The following is a 15,898-nucleotide window of genomic DNA, read 5'->3' on the forward strand; positions in this document are numbered from 1 at the left end:
TAGGAGGCTCGGGGGAGACCTTATCACTCTCTACAACTCCCTGAAAGGAGGATTTAGTAAGGTGGGGTCACCCTCTTCTTCTAGTTACAGGACAAGAATAAACAGCCTCAAGCTGCACCAGGAGAGGTTCAGGCTGGACATAGCAGGAATTCCTACACAGAAGGGGTTGTTAAGCTTTGGAACAGGCTGTCCAGGGAGGTGGCGGAGTCACCATTTCTGGAGGTGTTCAAGAAAAGACTGGCTGTGGCACTGAGTGCTCTGGTCTAGTTGACATGGTGGTGTTCACTCAAGGGTTGTACCCAATGATCTTGGAGGTGTTTTCCAACCTTAGCAATTCTGTGATTCTGTGCCCTGTACAGTGGGTGCTCTGTGTGGCAGCACAACATCCAAAACATGTAATGCAAAGGATCGATATTTTGGGGGCAAGATTAGGAATACAAGGTACTTTTACAGCAAGAAAAGGGCTTACATGGGATTTAAATGCTGTGAACTGTATGGCAACTTCTTGCAGCCCCTAAAAATTTAAATGCAGGCATGAACTAAGCTGGATGCACCATGAGCAGCAGGGCCAATGTTGTCTTGCTGTGACTACAAAAATAGAAAGGTTTTTATTACCATATTCACAAACTTTTGTGAACTTTATATATAGAGTTATTGCATACAATGTTGTATGCAGAGCTGCAAGAAAACAGTGTATTTGTTTGAAAAATACAAACATACTACTGAGCAGACAAAGGGGGGAAAAACCACCTGAAAATGGATGAAATTCTATGAAAGTTTAGATGTTGCACTTTCTTGTTATGCTTACGAAATGCTAAGCAGTTTGTTGAATCTGTTTCTAAATGTCAAACTTCTGGGGGTGGCTTTGAACCAAGGCCTGTGCTGGAGGGTAGGAAGTGACAGGCAGCTGGTTCCACTGGCAGGAAGCTGGAGCCAGGAGCATGGAATACAGGGTGTAGTGGCATCTGTTGTGGTGTTTGCCTGGACCATATTTACTCCCTCATTAGGTCAGGTCTGACTGAGGTTTGGGAAATACTGCTTCTTAAAATGGCTTTGTCTCCCAGATGCAGAAGGCTTGAAAGAAAGGGACAACAAATCAGTAGCACAGACAGACTTTTCTGAAGAGGAGTGGGAGGGGGAGTCTGGTTTGTTGTGGGCAGGCAAAGCACAGGAAATCCTCATATATGTGACTGATGGAGGTGGGGAGGAAAAGCCTCCCACAGAAGGAAAGCTTTGGGCACAGAGGTGGTGGTGGAGCCAGTTTTATGGTCAATCCAAAACTGGCTCCCTTTGATGTTGTTTTATAGTTGTCACTTGTTTGGGGAGCTGAAGGGTTGAGTTTTAAAATTTTAGGCCTAGAAATTCCAAGATTTTGTTCTTGTAAACTTTATGCTTGTATGGAAGTAATTGGGTGCAAATGTTTGCTCGTGGCAGACTTTGTGCCCCATGTTACATCTTAAAAATCAATGGAAATGTTTGGGAACTGTCTGATTGTTGGTTGCTGGGTTTTGTGGTGGTTTTTTCATTGTATTTTTTTTAATTGGATGTACAGAAAGAGCTTGGATGTTGAAGGTTTGCTTTTGAGCTGTTATTCCCTAGGGAGTGATCTAGTATTGCAGATCACAGTGAAAAGCAGTTTCAAGGTGTTTACGTATAAATGAAATTGTTTTCAAACATATTGAGGTGTGACTTGCAAGACCATAAAGTTATGACAGCACACAATGAAAAATGGTCGTGGTTTTCTGAAAGCTTAAGGCCAGGCAAACTTATTGAAACTTTACAAAAAGAAGCTTACAGCAATTATGTCTTGCTAGAATGATACATGCAAAAAGAGAAGGCTTTCAGAGACCAAGGGAAGTGCTGGTGTGCCTGAAGGCTTATCTGTGTTCCTCTAACTTATCATTTAGTGTAATAAAATATCTTCTGTACAGGAAATAGAAACTGGAGCAGTTGCAAGTCCAAAATACCAGCAAGTCTAGTAAAGCTGACTGTTCTCTGTGGGGTAAAACATCTAGAATTGTCTTTAATCACAGGATCATAGGATGGTTTGAGTTGGAAGGGACCTTAAATATCATTTCATTCCAAGCCCCAGGAATGATATTTGTCAGACAAGGATTTGAAGATGACAAGAGTGAACACACAAGTACCTTGAGTGCAGCATGGATAGAACAATATCTGTGGGCAGCTGTGTGGGTGAAGCAGCAGATGCTCAAAGCATAAGCTGTTTATGACAATAGCAACTTACAATATCATTAAGTGAAAAATATAGAGAAGTAGAACTACAACTGAGAAGTTCTGAAGATTGTTGCTTTCCAAACACTACATGGGCACATTTAGGGCATCAGTTTATCCATTTATAAGCTTCTATCACCTTCTGTGTACTCTGTGTGACTTAACCACTGTAACACTCCAACAGAAAGAAGTAACTTTTAAAATCATAATTAACATACAAGTCTGGTCCTTTGACTGGTTTTGATTGTCATTTTCCTCTTGCTGAGTAGTCATCAGTGGTTTAATTCTCATAATTAAAAAACAAACAAGCAAAACTCAAAACAAACAAAAAAGCACAAACACACACATGCAAAGCTAAAATTTTGAAAATATTGCAATAAAATTAAATTCTATTTTTTTCCTTTTTTTTTTTGATCAAGATAGTTTTTAAAGCTTTCACATGAAATTCACTTGTTCAGAGTTAAAGCTAAGCTTTAGTAATCTAAGCATTTGTAAATGAAAGTTTTCATGATGGGATGAGTAAACACATTTAAATATTGTCATGCTTAGGTATCTTCCCTGCCACTGCTGCCTCCCCTCCTCCCACCCTGTACATAGACTTCCTGGCACTTCCACTTAGCAGGATCCTAGTAAATGAGCCAGAAGAGCTTTGCCTTGGCACAATTCTGTTGGCTGCATTTGAAATTCAGTGATGAAACCCAGAGAGGTAACAGAACCACAAGAGTTCAACAGTCTGGTACTAGTGCTGCAAAGCAGCAGATGTGTAAGGAATCCTACTATTCCTGAGGCAGCTCTTTCCTGAGAATTTGGGGGCAGGGGAAAGGCATGTTGTGTGGTTGGTTTTCTTAGTTTGATTCTTCTTTTTTTTTTTAAAGTCTGAGTTTGAACTGCAAAATCTGTAGCACCTTCAAACCTGAGCTCATGTAACTAAAACAGCAGTGTAAGGGTTTGTCTGTGTATCAAACTAGGGGAGAAAGACAAAAATTATAATGGGATAGGATTTTAGAAATCAGGTACTGTTATTTTATGGCAAAGAAGAGGAGTTTTTTTTAGTTGGATTTTGTTTGGTTTGGTTTTTTTTGTTATTGCATAGATATTTCTGTTGGGTTTGTTTTCCCAGAAGGGAAAATTATACCTGTGTTTTCTTACCATTTAACAGACTAATATTTCTCCTGTTCATAACTATCATGGGATGAATATTTGTGCACTACAATCGTGGTACAGCAAGTGTAACAAAAATCCAGAGTGATGACAATGGTATTTTGTATTACAACCAGTCTATTTGTAGCTGATAAAACACATTTTTACACTTATGTTTTAGTTATCCTCTCACAGACTCCTTAACATGACACATATGTGCTTGTATTTTTCTGAAGGAGGCAGTTTGGTAGATAATAACCATCTCAAGCAGCAAAGGGAGAAACTTAATCCACTGTTTAACTACACTGACTTTTTTTTTATGAGGAGAAAATGAGTCATAACTGAGGCAGGGGAAGAATAAGATAAATAAAAGCTGCCCACAATAGCTAATAATAATTACAAAAAGTACTATGCTGATCTTGGGATCTGGCAGCTGAGAATAATACATTTAATAGCAACATTCCTTGGTAACTTGGTGAGAATGAATGTCAAAGTATTTAACTGGGAATGCAGGCATTCCTTCCTGTAACAAGCATCTTGGAAGACCTCCTTTTTTCAGTGAGCTGTGCATAAAGCTGTGAACAGGACAGTAATGTTCGTGTCAGCAGTCACTCGGGGCTCCATCCAGCCCTCACTAAAATCAGTGACAAAATTCTTGCTGGTGTCACTGAAGTGGATGGGACCTCAGATTGTGTCTGTGAAGGGGGATAACACTTGCTTTCTTTTTTGCTGTCAAGTCTGAGTAGTCTCACCTACATCTGAAAATGTAAGTTATGAAATTTCTAAGTTCCAGGCACCATTATTTTTCCTTCCTCTTCTGCTTCAGCAGCAAAAAACCTGCATCCAGTCAGTATATCCATATGTGTCTCTATTCCTGGCATAAATTTACAGTGATTTCATTTAAATGTAGGATTACTATCATAATGTGTAAGCACATAGAACATTTGAACTTCCCTCCACATAAATTTATTGCTTTTATCTTAATTTCATACAGTGTTAGTGTTTAGTAGTGAAAACTGGTTATTTACTTTCAAAAGGCAGTGCCAAAAGGGATAAATTTATTAAGATATACTTGCTCTTCCCTGTTGTGGCACATAAGGTAATCAAAACAATGCTTTTGATGAAACACTATACATAAATGATAAAATACATGGTCTGAATTTTAATGGAAATGGCTATTTGTTCTCCTCAGCTTTGCTCCTATTTAATGTAAAAGGAAACAATGCAAGTTTGTTCTTCAGTCATTTTCAGGAAAGGAAAATTAGAATTTAAGATGTTATTGCTTTTTTTTTTAAACAAAATCCAAACAACCACAATAAATAATGGAGGGAAAAGGAAGAACAGGCAGAGTGCTAACTTTTGATCATACTTACACATCTATGTTCTGTGGCAGAGTTCCTTCTTTAATTAACACAAAGGGCACAAAGATCCCAACACTGTTGTTCCTGACACTGTAAAATTAATACTGTTGCTGTCCCAGAGAGCTTGAAGTCTAAACATGCTCCCTCTTGATATATTTAGTCAGGAAGAATAAATTGAAAGGAATTGACCTAAATAATTTTATCAAGCAGATAGCTCTGCTAAGTAAAGCTAGTTTCAATATTTAAAAGTATGGAGAGGCTTAAATTATTATGAGACCTGCTTTTTTAGGGGACAAATGCAACAACAATTTTCCCTTGGAGATGGTTCCTTCAGCCATAAGCATGCAAAAGAGTTGCCACAGCTATTGCATGCTAACAGTACTAATTCTATCCCCTCAAACTTCAAACAAAACCTATTTTTAAAGTATTCAAAAACTGTCTCATTTAGGAAGGGGTATTTAGAGGGCTTTTTGTGCTTAAAGCATCTTAAGCAGACATTAACTGGTACAGTTGCAAACTTGTGTTTGTGTATGTGTTGTATAGTTTAAATCAGTGCCCTGAATTTTATAAACAATTACAATTAAAAGATATTCTTTTGGTGTCATGCTGTCACCCGTTGCCAAACATACATTTGTTTGCAGTGGGTTTGGATTTGTATTATCCCTGTTTAAAAGGAAGGAGTGTTTAACTTCTATAAGTCTTCAAAACTCTCATGGCATTTGCTGGGCCTGTACCCATGTTTCTCCCAATCTTTCCCAGCCCTGTCTGTTCTTCAGAACCTTCTTAAGCAATTAAATTTTTTAAGTTTTGTAGGAAATAAATGGAATAATTACATGTGACTTCATGGTTTTGGTTTTGCTTAGTTTTTCCTCCATCATGCCAAAAGAGAAGCTCTATTAATCACATTTGTGTCTTCCAAAATATCTCAGCCCAATGTTTTTCTTCCCTCAGCTTCCAGCTGAATAGAATTTACACAGCTGACCTTCTCACCTTTTAAAAGAAAATCTTCACTGGGGGATCTGGCACAGAACTTAAGTATTTAAATGAGTGCTTGTATTACTTTTTGGATCATTGTCCTCTCAAACATGAATAAACCTGGAAAGTAAAATCAATAGAATGCGGAAACACACAATAATAAGAGATTAAAAAAACCCAAACCAAACACCCAAACCAACAGATGGGCAGGTCTCAGTTCCATGATGCAAAGTTAATGTGACCAGCTCTTGGTTTCACACTCTAAACAAAGGGCATGTTTAGCAGCACTTGCGTATTTCAAGGTACATTTTTTCACACTGTAGAATTTTCAAAGCACTTACTAATGTAAAACTGTGCCCATTTTGAAAGAGATCTAGCACTGACAGATTGTGCTGGCATGCAAAGTAAATTTCATGTTACTTTCTTATTGTATTTCTCGGTATCTTTTCAGTAAAATCAGTTTCCAACAAGTGTAAGTGAGTTTTCTAATCTCTCTCTGCCTTGCAAAAGCAATTTTAACAATGCAGTGCAGCTTTAATTTGTGAAGCAAAGTAATACAACATGATTTAGCCAACAGTAGATTTCTGAGAGAATCTTTTCATCTCATGCTCAGGTATTCAGTTTCCCCTTATCTTACAATGAACCTTTCATGTGTATGGTGCCATTCATGGTAAATATACACACTCTGTTCACTGGCTTTGTACCTGTGGAAAAAACCAATTTATTAGCAGATAAAATGGTTTGACCATTGGAAGGATACTGTGTAAGAAACAGGCTACCTTCAGATATGCTTCAGTCAGTGCTCCTTCTGCCAATGGCAAAATTGTAGCCCCCAGGGATAGGTTTGCTAAGCAGCAAAACAGTTTTTCACATTTTCTTAAAGAATTCACAGTTCTGAGTTTAACAGTGAGCTCTAGACTTTGAATTGGAAAAGCAGTTTTTTCATTAAAAGTTGAAAACGATGCTGTCTGGAAAGTGCAAAGAAGTGAGTTATTCTGAGCAAAATAGTCAGAAAGCTTAGGAAAGCTGCCATGAAAACAGATGAAATCATGAAGAATTATGTAAATCAAAAAATTGACTACTGTTTGGGATGGCAGGCAATGTGAGAGAAACAATTTAGGACCAGAATTCTTAATCATGTTTTTTTTTGAGCTAAACATATGAGTGATTGCTGAGGAGAAAAGTATGTCTTTGCAGACATTTTAAGTACAGTTAATCAGTGCAGTGACATTGTAGATGTCCCATTCCTTAGAGGTTTCTTTATGTGCTTCTTATATAGAGATATGCCCTTATTGAAGGACTATATGTTGTGGTATGAACAATGTAAGCCAAAAAACCAGATCAGTGCACTGGGATATTCAGTGTTATAGAATTTAGGCTCCTTGATTCTGGCTCCCAACCCACCAGACTACACATAAACTCTATAAAGTCACCTTTTGTGGTCAGAAATGTTTGAAGACTGGGTAGGAAGACTGAAGAGCATGTGGCAGCAACTCTTGAGCTCACTGAGCAGTTGTCACATGTCAGCTGTCAGAAATAATGAAGTCTGTGCTCACCTACAGCAAAACAGATACTGAAACAAATTTCTGCCATGGGAGGTAAAAATGCTTTGCTTAAACCTCAGCGAGGTACAGCTTGTATTTCATCATTCATTAAATTATAGTAAGACTCATGTATAATAATTTTTTCTGTGAACCAAGGCTTTAGGAGAAGTTTAATATGTCCTAAAAATCAATTGAACTTTTTACTAAACATATATCTGTGTAATATTCTCATATAAGGTGATTGTCCCGCTCTGCTCTGCACAGAGGTGGCCTCAACTGGAATATTGTGGCAGTTTTGGGCACCACAATATAAGAAAGATATTATACCATTAGAGAGTGTCCAAAGGAGGGCAATGAGGATGGGGAAGGGCCTTGAGGGGAAGCCGTGTGAGGAGTGGCTGAGGGCACTTGGTCTGTTCAGCTGGAGAAGAGGAGACTGAGGGGAGACCTCACTGCAGTTACAACTTCCTTGTGAGGGGGAGAGGAGGGGCAGGCACTGATCTCTGCTCTGTGGTGACCAGTGACAGAGTCAATGGAATGGCCTGAAGCTGTGTCAGGGGAGGTTTAGGTTGGTGTTTAGGAAAAGGTTCTTCCCCCAGAGGGTGGTTGGGCACTGAACAGGCTCCCCACGGAAGTGGTCACAACACCAAGCCTGACAGAGTTCAAGAAGCATTTGAAGGATACTCTCAGGCACATGGAGTGACTCTTGGGGATGGTCTTGTACAGGGACAGTTGTACTCAGTGATCCTTATGGGTCCCTTCCAATTCAGGATATTCTGTGATTCTGTGATAAGAACACGTTGGGCTACATTTTGGAGAGATTCTCTGATGGCTTTGTCATTCATCTGATGTAATGGCAGTTTGATTTCCTATTTTAGTTTCTTGCTAATTCAAAGCCTTTTATTGCTCTGCTCTAAAAATTCCATTAATTTATCTGTTGCTGCCTTTTATAGTCTCTAAAGAATGTCAGATGTGGTGTGAGAAATGCACCCACTGCAGGGAGGTGGTGCAGTAGCTGCTCTCCTAAAGACTCAGCTGCACATTCACTCTTTTCTCAGGATTGCTTTTGGAAGTGCTCACTACAGAGCAATGTGTGGAAACAACAGGCAAATGTGCCTCTGCTTCAGAGGCTGGTGGTTGTAGCTGCCTTCTTCTCACCAAAGTGAGGTTTAGTGGAGCAATGTGACAGTAGGACTGTTTTCCCCACTGGGAACTACTGCTAGTTGTTTATAAATGTTTGTCTTTTCTCCTTCTGAGAGCTTCTTTCTTTCATGAAGTAGAAAGAAAACAGCATTTGCATCTTGCATTTACTATTCAAGTCAAATTTGTCAGACTGGTTCTGTTCATTTTCCATGTGATGAATTGCTTGTAAGCTGCAAAACAACTGACAGTAACTTTCAAAATACCAGAGTGACAAAAGAAGTGAGACCAATAAATAAAAGCTACTGAAAAGAATTAAATCTTAACATAATTTAAAAGCTAAATTGAAAGTAACCTTGTAAAAGTATAAAAAGAATCCTTCAGCTCCCATCTATTCCTTTTTGCTAGGCCATTGTAGTCTCTCTAGATGAGATATCCCAGCCTTTTCAAGCAATCCTTGTATTTACAGAGATGAAATGGTGTGAGCTATTTGTTGTCAATCTGTAGCAAAAGCTGCTCTACTTCATGATTCATAATGAAAATATTCTTGCCCTTTCCAAATGCTGGAAGGGCACCCTCTGTGCAGAAGCTGATAGCAATGTTTTGTTTCTGTTGACATGTTGTGTTTTGTCCACTTGGGCAGCAGGAGATGATGTGCAGGTGTGTGTTTTCCTCCTCTGCTGTAAGTGTGAAAAATGCTGGCAGGCTTTTTCCTGGTTAGGTTTCAGCACAGTAACTGGGCAGTAGAATGTGAGCTGGTACTGACTGAGCATGTAATCAAACGGGGAAACATTTTTGCTTTCTTGGCCAGGTAAAATGCAAGGGAAATTTTGAAAAGAAAAAGCAAATGACTGGGTGGACAGAGTCTTCTGAGGAGTCCATAAATAGAACTGGCACTGTGGATCTGTGTGTTTTTGCAGGGCTATGGTTTCTACATGTTTGAGAGCCAAATTTATTCATACACATGACCTATTGTGATAGGTTAGTCTCTTAACCAGGCAAAATATAAATAAGGCAATACAGTCTCTTCACATTGTGCAATTGAACCTATTTGCATTTGATAGTTATGGTTGTGAAGGTGAGCTTGAAAAAGGGAATGATGAGTCAACCTTCTTGGAAGAGGGAATTTAGTTTCTTTCTTTCCCCCTTACTTTCTCACGAGTTCCCCCAGGGTATTTGACTTTGCTAAAATGGGTTACTGTGGAAGTACCAGTCACCTTAGATATAAATTGTGAGAACAGAAATTTCCTCTCCATTAATCAAGTTTTTACTTTTCAGGAAGGGAATGAGGTAGTTGTAACAGGTTAGACTGTGGTCTAAGGTTGAGGTGACACAGTGCAAGGAAACACAGAGTATTTACACAGGTTACCAGCTCTGCTGTGCCTGTCACCATAAGGCCTGTTTCTTAACACCTCTTCTGGTGCTTGTTTCGGGACAGTGAGGTCATCACATGGTATCTAAGGCTGAGAATTGAATCCTAGAGATAATGAGTTTGAATGTAGATATGTAGATATAATACATCCCTACAGTTATTTTTATGGTTTTTTACAGTTACATTTATGCATCTAAAACCCAAGAAAATGCAATATCACTTCTTTTGCTTTCTGCAACAGTCAGTTTGAGGTCTGATTTGACCAAGAGGGGTGTGATTTGTACTCTGCTGCAGAGTAGCATCCCATTCTGTTTTCCCTTTCGGAGGAATGGTGTGGCTGCTGAGGTCTCCAGATGTCAATGTACAGGCCAGAACAGTTGCTCATGTGACCATTGAAATAAAGGGAACTCAAAAAGCTCTGTATTATTGAACTCAAGCTTTATTGTCTTGATCTAGTAGTAATTTGGCTTCTCCAAAGGGATTAAGCTGTGCAGTTGCAGAAGTGTGGAAGGTTTTAACTAATGATATATTAGGAATGTAGCAAAATGTTTGTGTGAGCAGATATAGTCAGGATGTTAATGTATCAAGTGGTTTATCAGTGCCGTGAATTCAGTCCTTTTAGCCTTTATACAGAAAATACAAAGCTTGACAGGGTTATTAGTGAAGTACTAATGAAATTCAGCAAACCATGCACATGTCTGCAAAGTATAAGGTACAAACCAGTAAAGTTCATTTTTGAAGTTCTCAGCAAGATGGTGCCGTGAAAGGCAATGGACAATGGCAAACAAAATTAAAGGCTCTGGAGCTCAGAAACAGATAACATCTTACTTAGCTCTATGTAGCAGATTTTTGACCATCTCTTCCCAAATGACTTAGTAAGTCTGGTCTATCAAGTGGGATGATAAAAAGAGATGGATTCTAGATCTAGTCATTTTAATTACCTGGATTTGTTCCATTGAAATGTGGTTGCCAGGATATTGTTGCCTGAGTTATATAGAAGACAAATGCAGATGCTATATTCCTGCTTGTACAGAGGATGACAACATTTTTGCAAAGTTTCCCCATTTGAGCATTTCTCATGCCATTCAAAAACACTGTTTAAATAGTCGTATCTGTGTACTTGAGGTGTGGCATTATCTCCTCTTCTAGTCATGAACAAAGAAATTACTCTGTATGTGAAGAATCCATCTCAGATGAAAGAAACAAGAGAGACCTCAGCAAGGTAAGGGATTAAATTTGAGACAGATATTTTCATTTTATTTCTGGTTTTATACTTGTGTGAATCAGATCAACTGAGCATACTACTCCACCAGATCTCACTTTTATAGGCTAATATAGGATTATACAAGGACTACATTGAACTAGGATAATTCAGGCTGCTTATTCAGATGACTTGCCTTGCAAGGGTTTATAAAACCATGAGCCTTGCTCACCATAGTCTGGGGTGTGACATACCAGTACTAAGGCAGCACTAGCCCAGCAATGGCAGCACAAAGTTAATGAAGTTATTGCAATGCCCAGACCATCTTCAGCATCTCACTTAAAGCTGGCTTAGCTCAGTTTGGTCTAGAGCATGAGGACTGGACATGTTCAAAAGAGGGCTTTCTAAAAAGTCAATAAATGACTTTGAGTTCATAGGGAAGAGAATAAATTTACTCCTGCAGGGTAAACATGCAGTTATCCCAGAGAAGACAGCAGATGGGTTCAACAGCTAATAGATTTAAAAAGAGCATCTGCAGTTTATTTCTTCCTTCCTTTCCTTAAAATTGCATATATAGGTTATCTGAGTGTAGAACATGTGTGGGTTTCTTTAATCATATCTGAATGATTGAAAAGAGCAAAAAATGTGTCTTCAGGATAGAAAACATTGAACTATTTTTCAGTAATTTGGTTCAGGGTCTGGATACACATTTGGGTCCAATTTCAGTGACTCTAGATTTCTCCTGGCTTATTATTAATTCTCATGTTGCTGAAGGCTTTTTGAGGTGTTTGGGGTCTTTTCCCCTTTTTGTTAAATGTTTCATCAGTAAAATATTCTGTAATCCTGTTTGTTAAATATATTAACTTGTGTTCAGGATTTCTGTTAACTTCAGGTCCTTTCCTGGGAGCAATGTCTGCTTAACATTCCTCCTTTGCGATACGGTATCTTCATTCTCCCATGGGTATGCAAACAACCCTTCTGCCCCTCTTCTTGTTCCTCTGCCTTGCAAGAGTTAAATAATTCTAACAGTCAGTAGAATTGTTCTAAAATTCCTCTGATTTGACTAAGAAGTAACATTTTATTAGCCCTAGTGACAGCAAGGGTGACAGCTCCCAGTTTCCTCTTTGGTTCCACTTAGGTTTTGCTGAGGTTTTATGCACCCACTTTTAACCAGTTGTTTAGTAAAAATTCTTTTTTTAAAAAAGTACTTGTTGCACCCCATGTCTAATTGATTTATAAGAACAGTGTTCCTGACAAAATACTAGAATTCCTCTTAAAAACAGAGCATATGAAATCCAGTGGATTGTAGGTTGATCTGGATAAACAGGGGGACAGAACATGAAAACTGTAAGTAAACTCTTACCATTTATTTCTCTGCAGGTGAGTAGAATCCCAGTCAGCCATTATATAACCAAATTTACCTGTGATAACGTGTCACCAAAATATTCAAGCAAATTAAAGTGTACACAAAAGGCAAGGCAATTTTACCATGCTGAGAAGGGACACAAGGTGTTCTCTGGTAACCACACCTGATACATAGAATTATATTTTGTCCAAAGGCATCTTTAGATTTCTGACTGAAGTGTTAAAAACGTGGATAGCAAAATGTCAAGTAACTGTTAAGTCACTCTTAGAAGGAAAATAATCCTAAGCTTTATTTGAGGAAATCCTGGAACTTTTCAAATAGTGCTCTTATTTTAAGACATTTTCTTGTTTATGTGGCACTGATCTGGTAAGTGAATCATTTTTTTTGTTCTATAGTGCAAGCATAGTTTGGTTTTAATCATGCTGATACTTACTTTCATTCTTGGCCTAAGAAATAAACTGGAATTCACTATATGTTTTAGCAAACAATAGGTATTTGGATGAGGTACCTCACAACTTAATGCTTATAAAGCTTTAAACAAACAATCTGCTCTCCAATTGTTCCACAAATGTGATTATACTCTTCTTGTTCAGGCTTTTGTTAGACTCCTGGGCCCACAGGCAGTGGCTTCCAAGGATTTTACTATGCACTGACACGCTTTCCTCCTTTGGCTCTGGCATTTTTCCTCTGCTGCTGCTTCACAGTAGTAGGAATCTAAATCCCATCTGTTTGAGAAACATCCTGAATGTTTGGTTTTCTGTCTTGTTTGAGGGCAAGTGACTGACTAACAAATTCCTCACATTGCTCCATGGATATGTTGTCTAAGGGCTACAGTTAAACCCTTCCAAAAATGATAGAAGCAATACAAGAAACTTCTAGTTTTCGGGGAGTCTTAAAACAACCTGAAGCTTTATTTTAATGGCATGAAAATACCCAATTTCAACAACAACAACAAAAATCTTCCTTTTGTCTGTCTTCTCTCATCTGCCTGAAACATTCAGGGGGATGAAAGATGTTCATGAACCTCTGTCATAATATTTCTCTTCTATACCCTGGAGTTCATCCAACAACCCTGACTAGGTTTCTGCTCCTCACCTTGCCTGTTTTGTGTTGTTTTCCTTTTCCAGTTTTGTGAAGATTATGCTGGTCTCTTCTTTGTTTCTGTGGACTTAGTCATGACTCATGACTTCTTCCCAAGAGACTCCATCTCTTTTTTTTTTTCCCTTGTTTATGGAGGACTCCTAAATGCAATTCCTCAGGAGGATAATAATAGCAGCTCTTTCTAACTCTAGCCAATATCATAAATATTTATTTTTTCAGTCGGAGCAGAAGAGACATTTCAATGTTTTCCATTGTTCCTGGCTTGGGGAATATATACTCTACTAGCAGAAAAAAATCCAGCTTTTTCTATGGATACAGCAACTTTCATAGTGATACTGTGGTATGAACTGGTATACACATAGAACAGTTCCACAAATGATTACATATGTTCCATTGACTTCCACTTAATTTGCATGTGTGCACATGGTTTGTGGTAAAAAATGTAGCAGAGAAGCTTAAAAAATGTCTCTAAGAAGTCTTTTCTGCTTGTCATTAATTTATTGTCTTTTTTTTTTTTTAATCCATGGTGCAAGAACAGTTGCACTTCAATCCGGCTGGATTCCTGTTGGTGAGAAGGCTTGCACAAATCAAGGGAATTTTATTAGAATTTGACATGTAAAATTCAAATTACGGTCACTCTACTCCTGTTTAACTGGCTGCCAAATTTGGATTTGAGAGGAATGTTCTCCAGAGTGCACAGATAACCTGTTGTTCAGTTGCTGTGCTCCAATTCTATTGTTTCACTGCCAGGTTATGTTCAGAGGTTTTTATTTGTTTCAGGTTGGGGTGGTTCTTGCCCCTGCCTTTCCCTTCCCTTTTAGATCCAGGCTGCCAATGTATAACTGCAGCAGAGCAGGGCCCAGGCAGGGGCTGAATTGCAGCCCCTCCTCTTGCTTTCTCTTTCCTGTGTAGTAGAGTTGTAACTGGCTATTTTGATTTTCATTTTAGAACAGAAAAGATTCTTTTCTTGTTCCAGATTTGAATGAATCCCTATGAAATTCAGGCTGATCAAAATCTACTGAAGCTGCAATAAAAGTCCAGTGCAGTTTCAGACTATATAGCTACATCTAGCCCTAGCTAATGCATCCTTACCAAGGGAAAAGCATGGAGTTATGCTGAGCACTGACTTAGCCATACATATTTACTGATCTCTGTACCTTGTAAAATTGTATGGGATTTATACATGCTCATTTAAGATTTGGTTTTTAATTTTTTTTTTAAGATGACAAGCTGATAAAAGGAGATTTTATGTCTCAGTTTGCCTGATATCAAATAATTGTGCATATTCTCTTCTGTAGCTGAAATAGCTTTTCTGCACTTCATCCTATTGACTGAATCGCTCCCAGTTCATGCTGATCTTTCCCAATTGTTTGCTTTTTACTGAAGATTTTCAGAGCTTTGTTTCAGCTGGATGTAAACTCAGTCACTATAAGAAACGTGTGAAAAGAGAAATTGGAGTTAAAGGGTTTTTTAATGTATTTTGGGTTACAAAATGTTATCTAAATAGAAATACATTTGAATCAATTGGGAAAAAACATCTTTGCCAGACACAGCTTTCCTTTTTTCGTTTGTAAAGAAAGCAGAACAGCAATAGCTGTGTAAGCAAATACCAATATGTATTTTTATGTGATCAGACCTTGAGGAGCTGATAAGAAAATGCAACAATCCAGCACAGATTCAGGAGTACAAGGATCAGCAGCCTTGCTAGTTTTTAGAAACTAAAACTGGAAACAAGTCTAAGAAATGTAAATGTGAAGAGTGTGTAAGTCTCTGAATAAAACAGAAGGAGCATAGTAGTTTGGGGTTTTTGTTAAGAGGCATCAAAGCAGGACAGAAAGAAAGTTTTAAAAAGTTTATCAGAAGGTTTTATCCAACTGTACATTTCCCCAAAGAGGGATCAAATACCGGAGTGACCAAGCAGCACTTTGAAGCCCGGGCTTTCAGTGTGCTGGATCAGAGTGCTTTTTGTTGGGGTTCTCTGGACAAAACTTTTAACAATTATAATTGCTTCTGTTCAAAATTGCAACCACATGGTTTTCCAGGAGGACTAAGAATTCAAAAGAAGGGATTATGAACTTTGTGGTTATAAAATCAGCAGGTTTTATTTACCTCTGTGCAATTGTTATTTTTCCCTGGCTTTTTTCTGAATAAGAAATTAGTATTTATGTTTGTGAATCAGGTAAACAAAGGTTTTGGTGGCTTTTTTATTTTCTGTTTTTTAATTTTTGAGTTACTACCTCACCTTACAAACCTGTCTGAAAGGGGTTTTTTATGGACTACACTTAATTGTATAAACTGACTTTTATAGAGAAACGTATTTTTAGGTAAATGCCTTTGATATGTAGTATTTCACACTTGTAACTGAGTGTAAAAAGTATTTTATGAACCCTTTTAAAGTCATATGAGTAATCACATGCAAATTGCAGCCTGGAGCTGCATAAATGTAAGCTGTATTGCTTGAATAGT

At 38.2% G+C, this 15,898-nt stretch overlaps 1 protein-coding gene across 2 annotated transcripts in view; it reads left to right on the forward strand.

Moving 5' to 3' along the window:
• Positions 1 to 10,882: 10,882 nt before the first annotated feature.
• Positions 10,883 to 15,898, forward strand: part of MRVI1 (murine retrovirus integration site 1 homolog) — a 76,743-nt gene continuing 71,727 nt past the window's right edge. The window contains exon 1 of one of the 2 annotated variants that reach the window (XM_027651298.1): positions 10,883 to 10,986. The gene's annotated coding sequence lies outside the window, so the exon portion shown is untranslated. The remainder of the gene's footprint in view (positions 10,987 to 15,898) is intronic. The other variant, XM_027651303.1, reaches the window with a different exon arrangement.

Source organism: Corapipo altera, unplaced genomic scaffold (genome assembly GCF_003945725.1).
Source record: "Corapipo altera isolate COAL_440 unplaced genomic scaffold, ASM394572v1 78, whole genome shotgun sequence".
Lineage (NCBI taxonomy): Eukaryota > Metazoa > Chordata > Aves > Passeriformes > Pipridae > Corapipo > Corapipo altera.